Raw genomic sequence first — 18,372 nt, 5'->3', positions numbered from 1 at the left:
TCCTGAAGTGCTGGAGTAGTAGTAGCAGTAGGTGTATCAGGTGCCTGGACTCCGATTGGAACTGTTGGTGGTACCTCGATGGAAGCTCGCGCAGGTGTTCTGGCTGCACCACGTGCGCGTCCTCGGCCTCTACCCTGTCCACGGCCTCTGACGACTACAGTAGGATAGCGAGTGCCTGATCATCTCGGGTAGCGTGTGTCCTCACCATCTATGAGAGAATAGAAAAAAAAGTTTAGAATTATGACATCAAATCTCGCACGACAAGGAAATCAAATGAAGTGGAATTTTCCTAATAGTTACATAGCCTCTCGCAGATAAGTACAGACGTCTCCATACCGATCCATGAGACTCTAATAAACCGGCTTGGGATTCATAACTCCTATGAGCCTAGAGCTCTGATACCAACTTGTCACGACCTTGGTTTGCCCTCCGTGAACCATCGTGACGACACCTAGTCTCTATGACTAGGTAAGCCTAACAATGTGGAAAATAAACTAATTTGCGGAAGGAAATAATAAGAACGAAATAGTGAAATAAAATAGTGTTTAAAAGTGTCGCTCGACATACATAATAACAACTCTCGAAATCTGAACATATTTCCCAAAACCCGGAATCTCATGATCACAAGCCTTTGAATGTATACAAGTATCTAACTCCAGAATATCTAACAAGGACAGAAAATACATAAGGGCTAATACTTCAAAAGGAGAGTATAAAGGGACTCTTCGGTCTGCGGACACGGCAGATATACCTCGGAGTCTCTACGAACGCCTCGTCTCAAGCATGATAAGTTTGGGTGGAGGTACCTGGATCTGCACATGAAAAACATGCACAGAAAGGGCATGAGTACACCACAGTGGTACTCAGTAAGTGCCATGTCTAACCACGGTTGGGTAGTGACAAGGAAGGGCAGGGCCCTACTAATTAGGCCCTAAAGAACCACCTTCTTGTATAGTTTTTATGATAAAAAGTGATGACAAAATGCTCTGATTAGTGTTTTCATGCTTTGCAGGCTATAGACAATAAAAGAAGTCTATGGAGTACTTTTGGGATCAATTACGGAGAAAAAGAGGCCAATCCTACAATATCCGTTAAGTTCACCATGCGAAGGCAGCAAAACCAGAACTGGAGATGGACTGTCGCGGTCCCAGTGTAACGCGGTCGGACCGTGGCAGAAGGCTGTTGCGGATTCTGAGAGGCTAGTTGGCCGCGGTCCTGGCATAACCACGGTAGGACCGCGATAGGAAGCGGAAAATTGAGGGACTGAAGTGCAAAACACGGGATATTTAGCCCAAAACCCTATATTAAATAATAGAACTCGTCTAAGGGAGGCATGTAATGTTTTTAGAGTACTTTGGCAAGAAAAACAAGTGTGAGAGATCACCCAAAACATCATATTTTCTTCTTCTCTTTATTTTTCTGGCAATTTTGATCATGAATATTTTCATAGTTTATTTACCCATTGTCATGAGTAGCTAAATCCTTTGTCTAGGATTTTGATGGAACCTATTGAAGGATGAACTTCTTGATTATGTTAATATAGTTTTCCAGTTTAATCTCTATTTGTTCAACTACGTGTTTATTGTAGTTAATTGACAGGATCCTCAATTAGCTGTGCCTAATTAGTGTGCATAACTCGGGAGAGAGTGCATATTTAGGTAATTGTTGAACAACATCACTCCCAAAGTATAAGAGGGATCTATAATTGCGGGTTTAAAGGCGGGATTAGGGATAACGAAGTCTTGGGTGCAATCTAAAGTGAACTGTAATAAACAAAGCCAGCTAGCGTATCTCGGGAGAGTGCGTCTAGTAAATTATTGTGATTACTCGGGAGAGATTCACGGTAAAAAGAGTGTTCATGATTGATAGAGATGTGTTGGTAAATCTATATGAAACATAAACATAAGGGATTCCATCAATAGGGGAAATCACTACCTTAGAACCTTCTCATTATTGTTCACAACTTAAGCATATTTAGTTTACAACTGTTTATTGACTTTCAATCTTAGTTATTAAATATACCATCAACTATTATTCACAACATTTGGGGAAGTTGATTCTAAAGAATTTAGTAAGTCCAACGAAAGTAATTGATAGGTTAATTCTCTGTGGATTCGACTCTGGGCATAAATACTCAGGTTATATTTGCAACATCCGCATTGTCCTTTTATAAGGCATAGTTGGGCGTGATAAAATTTTGGCACCATTGTCGGGGAATTAACGGTGTTATCAATTACAATTGAAAGAAGTACAAAAATTCTTATTGTAGTCATTTTTTCTCTATACCCAATTTTTACATTGAAATTTTAACGTTTGTTGACTTGGTTGCACAGGTGCATGCCTAGAAACTCATCGAGATCTGGTGAAGTATTTGAAGCATTATCAGATCCCGAGAAAGTTTTCAAGGCCTTGAATCGGGCTAATCGGAAAAACAAACAACAACCAACAACTGCACAATTCGAAATAGTCATGGGGGATCACGAGGAAAACCCAACGGTACCAATAGTGCCAGAGGCTGCTCTCTATGATTGGGCACAACCCACAGCTGAAAATCTGTCCACAACCATTGTAGTTTCGCAGATACAGGTTGAGTCATTCCAAATTACGAATAACATATTGCACTTGTTGCAGAACAAGGGACTATTTTCGGGGTCGCAAGTCGAAGATCCTCAGCAGCACTTGAAGAACTTCCTCTCTATCTGCAAAACCCAAAGGCAGCCCAACGTAACTCCTGAAGCAATCAAGTTATTATTGTTTCCATTCTCAGTGACAGGAGCTGCCCAAACTTGGCTACACTCACTTCCCATAAATTCTATAACAACTTGGGATGAGTTAGATAGGCAATTCTATAACAAGTTTCACCCACCCAATAAGACTGCTCAACAAATTGATGAAATTTTGAGTTTTAAACAGAGACCAATGGAGACACTGCATGAAACATGGGAGCGCTTTAAAGGGATGCTGGTTATATGCCCGCACCATGGTATTCCAGATCTGATGTTGGGGCAGCGATTTTACATGGGATTGTCAGATAGCGTGAAGAACATTGTTGATGCTTCAGCTGGTGGAGCATTTTTGAGCAAAACATGGAGAGAAGGCCAGAGTCTGCTTGACAAGATGGCACAAAATTCGGGATGGACAACCAGGAATGCACCGATCACTCCAGTGGTTCACTCAGTGCCCTTAGATCCATCCAACTCTATGGCTGAAAATATGGCCACCTTATTGACACAGATGAGTATACTCACCAAAAAGGTGGAAGAGTCAAGGCAGAAGCAGCAGGTACACATTGTAGATACTACCAATGAGGGTTTGTGCACATCTTGCATTAGTCAGCCAATTGGTAACCAATGGAATGCAGAACATGATCATCACCACTACCCTAAAGACATGAATTATGTGGCTAATTATGGAGGCCAGAGACAGGGTGGTCAGAATTGGGGCCAACAAAATCAGCGATACAGGCCAGTCCATCCACAGTTCAACAATGGAAACATGGGAGGTATGAGACCCCATAACAATATGGCACCTTACCCAAGGCCAAAGGGATATAATAATCAGAATTAGCAGCAGGGGTATCACCCTCCTCAGCAGCAGCATGGCGGAAGGCAGGAAGATGGGTTTGCTAGACTTGAGGCAATGATGCAATAGGTTATTGGGTCTAATGCAAAGATTAATGAGAGAGTGGATGCACATGATGCAACAATCAAGAATATTGAAGTGCAGGTGGGCCAACTTTCTATATCTCTGAACAATCGTCCTCATGGGACACTACTTGAAGACACCCAGATAAATCTAAAAGATCAAGGCCCAAAGCAACTGATGGCGGTAAGTCTACGTAATGGCAGAGATCTGGATGTAGAGTAAGAGAGGGCTCGAGAAACTAGACAAGCTGAGACACTTATACCAGTGCCCATTGAGCTGGATGAGTCAACGAAACTGACGGAGGTGCCAGTCTAGCCTGCCTAGGAAGAAAATAGCATTCCGAATGCGACCGAGAAAGAAGCTGAGACAGTCCAGGAACCAGTAGTTGATGTAGCAGCTGATAAGGATCAATCCCAGTTGATTGGGAAGAAGAGACCTCCTGCACCTTTCCCTCAGAGGCTGGCTAAGTACCAAAAGGAGGAACAATACAAGAAGTTCTTCGAAATGCTGAAACAAATCCAGGTAAACATACCATTGATTGAAGCTTTGAAGGAGATGCCTGGGTATGCAAAAATGATGAAGGACTTGATGTCCCGAAAGTTTGATTTCAAAGACTTGGCCACAGTTACTCTTACTCAGACATGTAGTGCAGTGGTGACTAGACCAATTGCAGAAAAGCTGTCTGACCCAGGGAGCTTTACAATTCCATGCACTATTGGTAATTTTGCTTTTGCTAAAGCACTGTGTGATCTAGGGGCCAGCATCAATCTTATGCCCCTGGAGATTTACAAGAGGCTGGGCATTAGAAGAGCTAGACCCACCTCTATGATGTTGCAGCTGGCTGACAAGACAGTGAAACAACCCTCTGGTATACTGGATGATGTGCTAATTCAGGTAGGGAAATTTGTGTTCCCTGTAGATTTTGTGATCTTAGACTGCAGAGTGGATGAAGAGATTCCCATAATTTTGGGAAGACCATTCTTGGCCACAAGGAGAGCTCTCATTGATTGTGAAACTGGGGAGCTCAAGATGAGATTGAACGATGAGGAGATAACATTCAATGTGCAGAAATCTATGAGGCGACCAAGTGAATTCACCAATTGTTCTCTTATTGATGTCGTGGATGTAATCGTAGAAGCTGATGATGAGGTGCTAACCATTGAGGACCCCCTTGCTGCATGTTTAATGAATTTGGATGAGGTGAATGGAGAGGAACTGGCGGAATGGGTGTTGGCATTAGAGGGTAGAGGGTTCTGGGATAGAACTCTAGAATTTGAGCCCTTGCACTTGGAAAATCGAGAGACTCCTCCAGCCAAGCCATCTATCGAAGAACCACCAAAGCTGGAGTTAAAGCCATTGCCCAACCATCTCAGGTATGAATTCCTTGGACCTAACTCCATATTACCTGTTATTATCTCATCTAGTTTGTTAGATGTGCAGGCGCAACAACTCTTGCAGGTACTTAAGGAGTGCAAGACTGCCATTGGGTGGACCATGGCAGATATAACGGGGATCAGCCCCGCCTACTGTATGCACAAAATTCTACTGGAAGAGGGACACAAACCTTCCAGGGAACACTAAAGAAGGCTGAACCCTAACATGAAGGAAGTGGTGAAGAAGGAAGTAATAAAGTGGTTAGACGCGGGAATTATCTTCCCAATCTCTGACAACAGCTGGGTTAGCCCAGTTCAATGTGTACCTAAAAAGGGTGGCATGACGGTAGTTAAGAATGATAACAATGAATTGATCTCTACAAGAACAATCACGGGCTGGAGAATTTGTATGGATTATAGAAAGCTAAATCTAGCCACCCGGAAAGACCACTTCCCACTTCCTTTCATTGATCAGATGTTAGACAGATTGGCAGGGAGGTCACACTTCTGTTTTCTAGACGGATACTCAGGATACAACTAGATCTCCATTGCACCGGAGGATGGAGAGAAGGCCTCTTTCACTTGCCCTTATGGCATTTATGCCTTTTGGAGGATGCCCTTTGGCCTATGCAACGCACCCGCTAAATTCCAACGGTGCATGATGGCCATATTCACTGACATGGTAGAGGACATAATGTAGGTGTTCATGGATGACTTCTCAGTGGTGGGGAATTCATTTGATGAGTGCCTGATAAATCTGACGCGTGTGCTGAAATGGTGTATCGAGACTAATTTGGTTCTGAACTAGGAGAAGTGCCACTTCATGGTACAAGAAGGCATAGTCTTGGGGCACCGGGTGTCAAGAAAAGGAATTGAGGTGGATCGTGCTAAAGTGGATGTAATAGCAAAGCTACCTCCTCCAACTTCAGTCAAAGCAATCAGAAGCTTCCTTGGGCATGCCGGTTTATACCGGAGATTCATAAAAGACTTCTCAAAAATTACCAACCCGCTCTGTAAGTTGCTAGAAAAAGATCACCCTTTCTTGTTTTCTGATGATTACAGGGTAGCATTCGAGGAGCTGAAAAAGAGACTGGTCACAGCACCTATCATTGTTGCCCCCAACTAGGAGCAATCATTCGAACTCTTGTGTGATGCCAGTGACTACGCAGTGGGGGCAGTGCTGGGACAGCGGAAGGACAAGCTGATGCATCCAATCTACTATGCTAGTAGAATGCTGAGTGGAGCCCAGCTGAACTATACTGTGACTGAGAAGGAGATGTTGGCTGTGGTGTTTGCTTTCGACAAGTTCAGATCATATCTGATTGGTTCTAAGGTAATTGTATACACTGATCATGCAGCTCTCAGGTACTTGATTGAGAAGAAGAAGTCTAAGTCGCGCTTGATTTGTTGGGTGTTGCTGCTGCAAGAATTCGACCTTGAAATTCGTGACCCTAAGGGCACAGAGAATCAAGTCGCTGATCATCTATCATGACTTGAGGGAGCTGACAATGCAGTTGAGGTTGAAGATATTCTGGAAATCTTTTCAGACGAGCAGTTGCTCGCTACTAATCTTGAGGAAGCGCCATGGTATGCAGACTTTGCAAATTACCTGGCCTGCGGTATAGTTCCCTATGACCTTTCATCTATACAAAAGAAAAAGTTTTATCGTGACTGCCGCATGTATTATTGGGATGAGCCTTACCTATTTAGAATTTGTGTTGACAATATGATCCGGAGGTGTGTCCCCGAGATAGAACAATCTTCTGCTTTGCAGGCTTGTCACGCATCGGCTTATGGAGGACATTTTGGAGGGGTCAGGACAGCTGTGAAAGTGCTTGAGGCCGGATTCTTTTGGTCAACAGTGTTTAAAGATGCGCACCAATGGGTGAAGGGCTGCAATGAATGTCAGTGGACCGAGAACATTTCCCGTCGCCATGAGATGCCCATGAACCCAATTCAAGAGGTGGAAGTATTTGATGTCTGGGGTATTGACTTCATGGGTCCCTTCGTCAGCTCCTATGGCAATAAGTACATACTTGTTGTTGTGGATTACGTGTCCAAATGGGTAGAAGCTACAGCGTTGCCCACTAATGATGCAAGATTGGTGGTGGGGTTTTTGAAAAAGAACATATTCACCAGATTTGGGACACCAAGAGCGATTATCAGTGACGGAGGCACTCACTTTTGTAATAGAGCTTTTGAGAAGTTGCTTGCAAAGTATGATGTACGCCACAAGGTGGCTACCCCTTATCACCCGCAAACTAGTGGGCAGGTTGAAGTGTCCAACAGAGAGATAAAGAGTGTGCTAACCAAGACTGTGAACGCCACAAGAACTGATTGGGCGAAAAAGTTAGATGATGCACTCTGGGCCTATAGAACTGCTTTTAAAACACCGATTGGTATGTCACCATATAAGTTGGTGTTCGGGAAGGCCTGCCATTTACCAGTGGAACTTGAACATAGAGCGTGGTGGGCACTGAAACAGCTGAATCTAGACATCGAGGATGCGGGCACAACGAGAATCACAGAATTGCATGAGCTCGATAAGTTCAGACATCTTGCTTTTGAGAGCACAAGGTTGTACAAGGAAAGAATGAAGAGGTTGCACGACAAGAACATTGTGGAGCAAAATTTCAATCTTGGAGATATGGTGTTGCTTTATAACTCACAATTAAGGCTATTTCCGGGTAAACTCAGGTCACAATGGTCTGGACCATTAAAGTGGTCGAAGTTTTCCCTTCATGTGCTGTCGAGATCGCCACAGAGAAAGACTCTCGTACATTTAGAGTCAATGGGCAGAGATTGAAACTATATGTGGGCATGAGCGAACCAAAGGAAGTGTCTGAGCTACACCTGACTGAACCACAGAGGTCGAGCGAGCCTTAGAAGCGCTCATCTGCGTCGTGACATTAAATCAGGCTCTGTGTGGGAGACAACCCATGAATGTGTTGTAAGTGTAATGCATAACTTCATGAAAAAAAAGTAGCAGGAACACGCCCAGACCGCGGTCCCAGCGTAACCGCGGTCGGACCGCGGTCAAGGACCTCCTCTGAAAGAAGTCTACCGCGGTCCCAGCATAACCGCGGTAGGACCGCGGTCAAATACCCCCTCTGAAAGAGGTCTACCATGGTCCCAGCGTAACCGCGGTAGGACCGCAGCAGACCAGCGCGGGCCAGGTAAGTTGCAGATTTTTTTCCCTTTTTCCCCCCTTTTAATAAACATAAACCTAACCCCCCACTATTCCCCCAAACCCTTCTTTTCTTCAAACCACCCGCAACCCCCATCCCCTTCTCTCTTCTCTTCTCTCTTTCACACCATCTCCTATCCCTCAAACCCCCATTGTTGCCCCTCCTTTCTTCTCCATCTCTCTCTCCACAACATATCCCTTCCATTCATCCTCAAACGGCATGCCAGGTGTGAAAGCCGGATGATAGCTTGGTTCCGTGCTTTGGGGAGGGCTTGTCATGTGGATCCCAGCACCGTCTCCGACTCCGAGTGATGCTCAGGGAAATCTTCTTACCCTTCTGCACTTTATTTGTGTTATGACATGGGTACATGCCATATTCTTTTTGTGTGGGGTGGGAGACTTGCTTTAGTGGTGTATTGTTAGTGTACATATACATTGGTTGTAAAATAAATAAATGTAGGAGACTCTTCCTGAGGACGGACCACTTGGACAGTACTCTTGAGGGAAGTAGTCCATTTAGATTTTTTTTCTTTTTTTTTCTTTTTAGGTAGTGTAGTAATTCCTCCTTGGTTTTTCTTTTGACCACGGTTCTTTTCCAAGGGCTTTTCTTGAACCGGGTTAGGTAGATTTTTCTTTAATATTTTTAGGACTCTATTGGACCAAGATGGGTGAAGGCAAGAATGCAACCCGTAATGTACACACCTGCAAATAACTAAAACGAACTTGAGGGTGCGACGTCTAGGCTCGTTTGTAGACTCGTAATTTTATGCCTTAATTCTGCACACCTTGTCTTTCTTGAACGCTCCCGTGAGTGTGTTGACAAACTAATTCGGAATGAGTTACATGCCAAGTGTGTGTGAGATAATACTTGTATTATGTGCTTGTATGCGATACCTAGAACTTGCCCTGTGTGTTTGCAAAGCGAAATAGAAGTTGTTTGGCCTTAGAGATGATTGAGGCAGTTCATTGTGTAGCCTGTATAATTATGAATCCACCTGTACATATTGCCATAGTTAACCCCTTTGAGCCTGAAGCCTGTTCTTTGATATCCTTATAATAACCTACATCCCTATGTTTGAATAGTTTGACTGTTTGAACCTGTACCTCCTAGAAGCACTTGAATCGTTAAAGAGCATATAAAAGTCAAAGTGTGGGGTAGTAATGGAGTGGAAAAAGGAAAATCAGGAAAATACTTGAATGGTGCAATGGCTGTTAAAAAAAGAAAGAAAAAAAAAAGGCCAGTTGTACCTAAAGAAAAGTGGGGGTAGCCTATGAAACAAGTGTGGAAGAATGATTGGGTTGAACATGGAAATTGGAATAAAAGGAACGATTGTATTAAAAGTGCTTAGGGAGGTTAGTCACTATATCCAAATATATCCTACTAGTCCCTTAGCCTACATTATAACCAAATAAAGACCTCTTGATCTTGGACTGAACAACTCGATTAGTAGAGTATTATACTAAGGGCAAGTTTATGGTGTATCTGTGTGGCATGTGAATGTTCTTTGCTGAGAGTGAGTGGATTCGTTCTATCTATAGTTCCTTGTTGCTTGATTTTATATGTATGGAACTTATCTCAGAAATGTGATGTGAGGGCATATGACTCAAGAAGAAAAAGCAAGTTTTCACCTCTATTTAGAGTAACTAGGTAAGCACGAGTGTGGCATGGCATTAGAGTCTTCATCTGAGGTGTGGCTGTTGCACTGCTTAGGTTGTTCTTTCATAATGGCGGGTGTGACATAAACTGGGTAATGCATCGAACGATTAGGCCTAGAAGTGTGGTTCAACTTGCTCGAGGACGAGCAAAGATTTAAGTGTGGGGTGTTGATAATAGGTGAATTGGACTATAATTAGGCCCTAAAGAACCACCTTCTTGTATAGTTTTTATGATAAAAAGTGATGACAAAATGCTCTGATTAGTGCTTTTCATGCTTTGCAGGCTATATACAATAAAAGAAGTATATGGAGTACTTTTGGGATCAATTACGGAGAAAAAGAGGTCAATCCTACAATATCCGCTAAGTGCACCACACGAAGGCAACAAAACCAGAATTGGAGATGGACTGTTGCGGTCCCGGCGTAACCGCGGTCGGACCGCGGAAGAAGGCTGTTGCGAATTCTGAGAGGCTAGTTGGCCGTGGTCCTGGCATAACCACGGTAGGACCGCGATAGGAAGCGGAAAATTGAGGGACTGAAGTGCAAAACACGGGATTTTTAGCTCAAAACTCTATATTAAACAATAGAACTCGTCCAAGGGAGGCATTGAATGTTTTTAGAGTACTTTGGCAAGAAAAACAAGTGTGAGAGATCACCCAAAACATCATATTTTCTTCTTCTCTTTATTTTTCTAGCAATTTTGATCATGAATATTTTCATAGTTTATTTACCCATTGTCATGAGTAGCTAAATCCTTTGTCTAGAGTTTTGATGGAACCTATTGAAGGATGAACTTCTTGATTATGTTAATATAGTTTGCCAGTTTAATCTCTATTTGTTCAACTACGTGTTTGTTGTAGTTAATTGACAGGATCCTCAATTAGATGTGCCTAATTAGTGTGCATAACTCGGGAGAGAGTGCATATTTAGGTAATTGTTGAACAACATCACTCCCAAAGTATAAGAGGGATCTATAACTGCGGGTTTAAAGGCGAGATTAGGGATAACGAAGTCTTGGGTGCAATATAAAGTGAACTGTAATAAACAAAGTCAGCTAGCGTATCTCGGGAGAGTGCGTCTAGTAAATTATCGTGATTACTCGGGAGAGATTCATGGTAAAAAGAGTGTTCATGATTGATAGAGATGTGTTGGTAAATCTATATAAAACATAAACATAAGGGATTCCATCAATAGGGGAAATCACTACCTTAGAACCTTCTCATTATTGTTCACAACTTAAGCATATTTAGTTTACAACTGTTTATTGACTTTCAATCATAGTTATTAAATATACCATCAACTGTTATTCACAACGTTTGGGGAAGTTGATTCTAAAGAATTTAGTAAGTCCAACGAAAGTAATTGATAGGTTAATTCTCTGTGGATTCGACTTTGGGCATAAATACTTAGGTTATATTTGCAACGTCCGCATTGTCCTTTTATAAGGCATAGTTGGGCGTGATCAACAAGGAAGGTCAGGGCCTTACTAAGATTAAATAAAATATACGGTGTGACAGTATAAGATAAAGATGTATAGTTGAAAGATAACCATAAGAATCAATACAGGATAATAAGGATAACTACAACTGAAACAGAAACAGGAAACAATCACCAGGAATACCACTCTTCTCAAAGACAATAATCGGGGATCTCCCAGTATCTCGAGGATCTCTTAGTACACTCAATACATGCCAGGGACCTCTTGGTATCCCGAGAATCTCTTGGTATCTTCAATATATGCTAGGGATCTCTTGGTATCCTCAATATATGTGCTAGGGATCTCTCGGTATCCCGCACCTCAACTCAAATCATAAATACGTATAGGGGATCTCACCGGATGCCGTCACGTAGTCCCAAAGTAAAACACGCAGCAACAATACAAGGAATACTCAATTAAACTAAATTTCGTACCAAGTAAAACAGGTAATTCTAACCTAACATGCTTCACATAATATAATTATGGAAGTTTAAAACAATAAAGCAATTAAGTAAATTAAACATGTTTTTCTAAGCTAACAACAAATTTAAATTTCAAAAAGAGTAAGCAAGAAAGGAAAACACAATTTAAGCTACTTAAGTGAAAACAGGATTTTTCAACAATTAGCACAAGTACGCACTCGTCCCCTCATGTACAAGGCATTTCAATTACCACAATACCAAATCCTAAGGGGAATGTCCCCCACACAAGATTAGGCAAGCCACTTACCTCGAACCAGCTCAAATCAATCTGAAACCACGCTCTTGCCACGAGTACTCGACTCCAAATGGCCTAAATCTATTCAATTCAATTGCATAATGTAAATAACACTTCAAGTAACTGATTCTACAAATAAATTCTAAGTTAATACGCGAAATTAGGTAAAATGACCAAAACGCCCATCCGTCCCATGTCTCGAAATCGGGTAAAATTTACATTTCCAAAATCCTCACACTCTCATGAGTTCAGTCATACCAAAGGTACCAAAACCGGACCTCTAATGGTCCCTCAAATCATCACTCAAAGGTCTCTAATTAATCAAGCCCTAACCCCCAAATTACCATTGATTTTCCTTAAATTTTCATGCTTATAATGATAAAAATCACCTCAATAACGAGTTTAGGGACCAAGGACCTTACCCCAATTAATTCCTCTGAAAATCTCCCTTGAAAATGCTCCCCAAGGATTCTTCTTGTTTGAAAAGAGGTAAAAATAACTCAAATTCGCGAAGGCAAGTATTTATATGTTCTGCCCAGCTAATCCGCTTATGCGGTCATAAGACTGCATCTACGGTCCCGTTTTTGTGGAACGAATGTCGCATCTGCGATAAATCACTAACCTCAACTTTTCACACCTGCGACTCCCTATACGCAGATGTGGTACCGCTTCTGCGGTAAAACTCCCACTTCTATGGCTCCTACGGATTCTCCCTATTTCCGCTTCTGCGATGATTCTGTCGCTTTTGTGGCTATGCACTTGCGGGACCCAACCACAGGTGCGGTTATGACAGAAGACCAGTAACTGAAGCTGCTCAAACTACTCCCAATTCTTCCGACAACCTTTCAAAACCATCTCGAGGCCCCTGGGACCTCAACCAAAAATACAAAAAAGTCTAATACAACTGTCCAAGCTTATACCAATCCTTATAACACCTAAAACAAGATCGAAATGACGAATCAACCACGAATTCAAGCCTACAAACTCTAAACTCTAAATTTACGCTTTCGATCAAAAAGTCTATCAAACCTCGTCCGAATGACCTGAAATTTTGCACACACATCACATCCAACACTAAGGAGCTGGTCCAACTTCCGGAATTACATTCCGACCCTCGGATCAAAATCTCTCTATCGAACCGGAAACTTCGAAATTCAACTTTCGGCATTTCAAGCCTAAATTAGATACGGACCTCCACAACACAATCCGAACACGCCCCTAAGCCTAAAATCACCCAATGAAGCTAATGGAAACATCGAAATTCCATTTCGAGGTTGTCTTCACACTGCTCCGACTACATTCAAATTTTCCAAAATTTAAGCTCTCGTTTAGGGACTAAGTGTCCTAAAACTCTCTGAAATTCAAAACCGAACATCTCGACAAATCAAAATAGCAGAAATAAACATGGGGAAAGTAGTTAATAGGGGATCGGAGCGTTAATTCTTAAGTTGATCGGCTGGGTCGTCACACATAACCAATAATAGAAATTGGAAGAAGGAAGTGAAAAAACTCGTAGAAGAATTCTCCGCCTTGCTCCTAGTGTGTTCTTGCCTCCTTAGGTTGAATCACTGATTTAATGTTGGTCTCCCTATCCAATCTCTCTCGTCTCTCCCCTCAAAGTGGCATTTTTAGGTCTATCTATATGTGTAGGAAAAGACCTAAACGTGTAGGTCAAGTCCTAGTCAAACCAGGAGACGAATTTTTTTTTGAAAACTCGGGCTGGATCTCGCCCCATCCCTAGCCTCACCAGCCTAACGCCTGGTGGTCCTGGCCTTTGCCTGACCTCGCTAGCCTAACGCCAGATTCAAGCCTGGCGCCGCCAGGGTCTCTCATTCACTGTTCTCGAGCACACTTTCAACGTTTAAGTATCCCTTTTGCTCTACTTTCATCTTCAATTCACCTACACACAAAATAGACTCTATTACACGCAAATAAAGTATAGTTTATCATTAAATCATATAAAATGCAAGGCAAATAATGTACAAAACTATGGAATTATAGCCACACATCAATACCCCACACTTAAACATTGCTCGTCCTCGAGCAATCAAACTACACTTATAGACACAACCTTGGGCAATTTGTTTTTAAACAATTGAGGCACACCATACCAACGATCATGGTTTATAGCAACAATTAAACTCTAGCATATGCAATCACATAATTCCTTTTCTTATGCCATACTTCACGAATATTCACAACAAAGACAATATGCTCCTAACAATCCTAGCCTCAAAAACCAACTCAATATCACAATGCACTCATGACTTAAATATCCAACATCATAGAGAGAAGTCTAATAACGTTACCTATCTCTCGTGGAACTATGTGCCCTCACCACAAGAATAAGAGAGTAAGTTGAATCCACATATTCAAATCAAATGCTCAAATATAGTTTAAGGACTCATATATATCAAAGAATATCGCTCACTCTCACAAAAGAAGTCACATGCATGCAATTGGTATCATAGTCTTGCTCATAATGTAAATCTCTACTAATGCAAGCTCGCTGGATCTAAAATCAATTAGGAATTTTTCAAGGTTGTAATGTGGGCTAAGGGATGGGAAGGATATATTTAGGAATAGTAGTTCACCCTCCTAAGCACTTTGCACATCACTTAATAATCTTTATGCGCAAATTCTTCAATCCCCTTCAATATCACAAACAAAATCATCCCTAATAACGTACCATTCTTCTTTAAGCACTACTTTAATTCATACCCACTAGCAAGAACAAGACAACAATTTATTAATCTCTATTTTTTTTCCTTTGCAGTTTTTGCTAGTGATGTATTACTTTACAGAACAAATGCACATTTCTTCCTTTCATTGGTTCCACTCAAAATCCACCCCACACTTAGTCCCTTCTTACTTCTTTTAGCGCTCATTTCACAATTAACGTACTTTAAGAGGTAAAACGATCAAAAATATCAATTAAGAACAAAAATGGTATAGGCTTGTAATGTGGGTGCCAAATAAAAATCTATAGGCTCAAAAAGGTTAGCTAGGGACAATTTTTTTATAGCGATAACGCTCGAAAAGGCATCAAAGAAAGCCTAAAATCATTTTTCACACCAAGCTTCATCTAAAATTTCGCTTCAACTTACATACCGGGCAAGTTCTAGTCACAAGTACAATACATGAACTGCACAAAATCTCACCACACGTGGCACATGATTCACTAAGGACAATCTCATTCCTATTCTCAAACTAATGCAAGTTTCACAGAGCCACAAGATATTAAGCATTAAGCACAAAGTGAACATAAGTCAAAAAAATGAGACATAGGCGTCATAAAATATGTTATCCAAATAACCAAGGCATCATAAGCAATTTTAGCTCATAGGGAAGATACTACATGTCACACCTCCTTTTTCCGCACCCGCTAGGGCACAGGGGAGTTTTTCCAATTAAAGGACAATCGAAAGGGGATTTATTTATTTATTTCAGAGTCGCCACTTGGGAGATTTAGGGTGTCCCAAGTCACCAATTTTAATCCCGAATCGAGAAAAAGAATGACTCCATATTACAGTCTGCGTACCAGAAATCTAGATAAGGAATTCTGTTAACTCGGGAGAAGGTGTTAGGCATTCCCGAGTTCTGTGGTTCTAGCACGGTCGCTCAACTGTTATATTCGGCTTGATTATCTGATTTTATACAAATGTGAACTTATGTGCCAATTTTATCTTTTAACCGCTTTTATCATTCAATGTTATTTTTATAGGACTTGCAACGTCGTGAAAATATATCTCGAACCACGTTACATCAATGCACCCGTGGTTATTGACATATTTCGACTCAGTTGAGATTTGGATTTGGGCCACATAAATGTGCACCCGAATTTAGGGAGATATCATTATTAAAGTCGCGCCTAAAGCAACTAGCGCATTATTATTTTGGGGTAGGGCCGTGAAATTTGCTAAACGGCCCGTCCCGGAATCTAAGTATTTAATACATATATTTTGTGAGGGCCCCGCAATTTGTCCCTTTTATTTGGCGAGGCTCGCCTCATTTTATTATTATATTTTTAAAAAAAAGAATTTACAACGTTATGGAAATGCGTCTCAGACCACGTCACAATCAATGTACCCGTGATTAGAAACACATTTCGACTCCGTTGAGACTTGGATTTGGGTCACATAAATGTGCACCCGAGTTAAGAAGGTAACATTATTAAATACGCGCTTAAAGCAACTAGCGTATTGTTATTTTGGGAAAGGCCGTGAAATTCGCTAACCGGCCTGTCCCGAATTCTAAGAATTTTAATAGGGTTCCTATTATTCCTAACTTTGCTAACGTATTGTTATTGTTATTAAACCCAACTTCCATTACTAACAAATGAGAAATAAGGTTTAAACGCTAGTAGTCATGATTTTTTTTCATTCAGACGTTCACATACCCATTACAACGAGAATACATAATATATGCGAGCACATATGTTCGCAACAAATCACCGGATGTCAAATTGTTCCCTTAATAAACACAAATATATGCATAGAAGTAGACATTCTCGTACAAAAAAACTTAAGTTCACAATATGTTCTCACATTTACTTTAAGCATATGCAGTAACTAATCATAAGATGAACATTTTTAACAAAAAACGACGAAAATTGCATTGTTGACATTCATCTTAAACCATAATATGCGAATCGAACGAAATGAAACAAAGGACGAAGAACACTAACCTTCGAACCTCGACAAACCTAGAACGACAAATAGTGCCCCCGACGGAACTCAAACCGGATCTCACTGAACAACGACGGAACCTCGGACAAATACCTCGACGTACCGGACCTCGACGAACCAAAGCCGACCTCGATGGAAATAGAAAGCTCGGACCCACGAGTGCTAACAACCTGCCATGTTCGCTGCTACTGACCTTTCTCGACCCAGCTGCTCGGTGCGAAAAGATGAAGCAGAAGGGGTCGAGGGACAGTGACGGAGTAGAAGAACGCAGCAACAGCTGCCTACGTTCCGACGAGGGGGGGGTGACGACGAGGGTTGCTGGATTTTTGGCTCGGCAGGTGGTTTTGGGGTAGGGTTTGGTTAGGTTCAGGCGTTGGGGGGGAGCTGGTTGCTACGTGAGGGAGTGGAGGTTATGGCGTTGTGGGTGGTGGTTTTGGAGTACAGTGACAAAGGGGGTCATCGTGGGTAGTGGTCGACGATGGCTGCTGGGTTTTGCTCGCTCAGCAGGTGGTTTCAGGCGTTTGGTGAAGGTGATGGAGGGAAATGGTTTCCACTGGTTTTGGGGCTAGTTTGAAGGTTGGTGGTTATGGATGGTGTTTGGGGAAGTAACGACGGAGATGAGCTGGTGGGTTTTTGCGTGGTTTGTTGACGATGGCGGAGGAGGCTGAAGCTGCGGTGGTGGTGTTTGGACGTTGGCGGAGGGTCAGTGACGACGAACAGCAGTGTCGTCGAGGCAGTGGTCGAGGACGGAGCTAGTAACGGCAACAATGGCAGATTCAAGGAGGATGAAAGCGATGGTCGTCACTGTCGCGACTGGTTTTAGTTATGACGGGGTGAGGGCTGCTGACGGGTTGACGACGATGGTTATGGAGGAGGAAGAAGGGGTGGTTGTTTGGGTGGTTTGACGGAGGTGGAAGCAGGTGGTTAAGGTTGTTTGTTGCTAGGTTTTCTTTGCTTTTCGTTTTCTTCTTCCTTCTGAAGAAGAGAGTTAAATAGTGCAGGCCTTTTTTTAAAAAAAAAATTCCAAAGTCCTCCCCTTCTTTCAAAGTTTGTCCGTGTATTTGTATAGTCTTTGCCCAGAAAAATGAGCCCCACGCGTGGTGGGGTTCGAGGCTTGTGTTCCCCACGCGTGATGGGGTTCCCCATGTGTCATGGACTCGGTTTATTATGGGCTAGGTCCGAAATTAGGCCTAAAACCGGGTAGTTTTAACCTGAATATTATTCTTTCGCCCGGACCCGAGAAATGAGAACACGTTGCTTAACTAGTCCTATGTAAGCAAAATAACTACCAAAAATAAGACTAGTATTTAAACAAAACTATATCTTTTTAAAATATTTTTCAAGATTTAAAATAGCTACAAAATATTAATAAAACTATTTTTTGTAATCTTCGTTTTTTTTAAATATTAAGATAAAATATGAAGTAATATTTTTTGTATTTTTCAAAGTTAAAATGACTATAAAATATTAATAAGACTATTTTTTGTAATTTTTGTTTTTTAATAAAGACAAAATATAAAGTAATATTTTTTTGTATTTTTCCAAAATTAAAACGACTACAAAACATTAATAGAATTATATATTTTTTGTAATTTTCGAATTTATATAAAGTACCAAAATAAAGTACAA

At 41.6% G+C, this 18,372-nt stretch overlaps 1 non-coding gene across 1 annotated transcript; it reads right to left on the bottom strand.

Moving 5' to 3' along the window:
• Positions 1-2,880: 2,880 nt before the first annotated feature.
• Positions 2,881-2,987, bottom strand: LOC142179638 (small nucleolar RNA R71). Its single transcript, XR_012708183.1, has one exon. It is a non-coding gene; the product is annotated as a small nucleolar RNA R71 (small nucleolar RNA).
• Positions 2,988-18,372: the final 15,385 nt, after the last annotated feature.

Source organism: Nicotiana tabacum, chromosome 3 (assembly GCF_000715075.1).
Source record: "Nicotiana tabacum cultivar K326 chromosome 3, ASM71507v2, whole genome shotgun sequence".
NCBI lineage: Eukaryota > Viridiplantae > Streptophyta > Magnoliopsida > Solanales > Solanaceae > Nicotiana > Nicotiana tabacum.
This window is presented reverse-complemented; position numbering and strand designations above follow the sequence as displayed.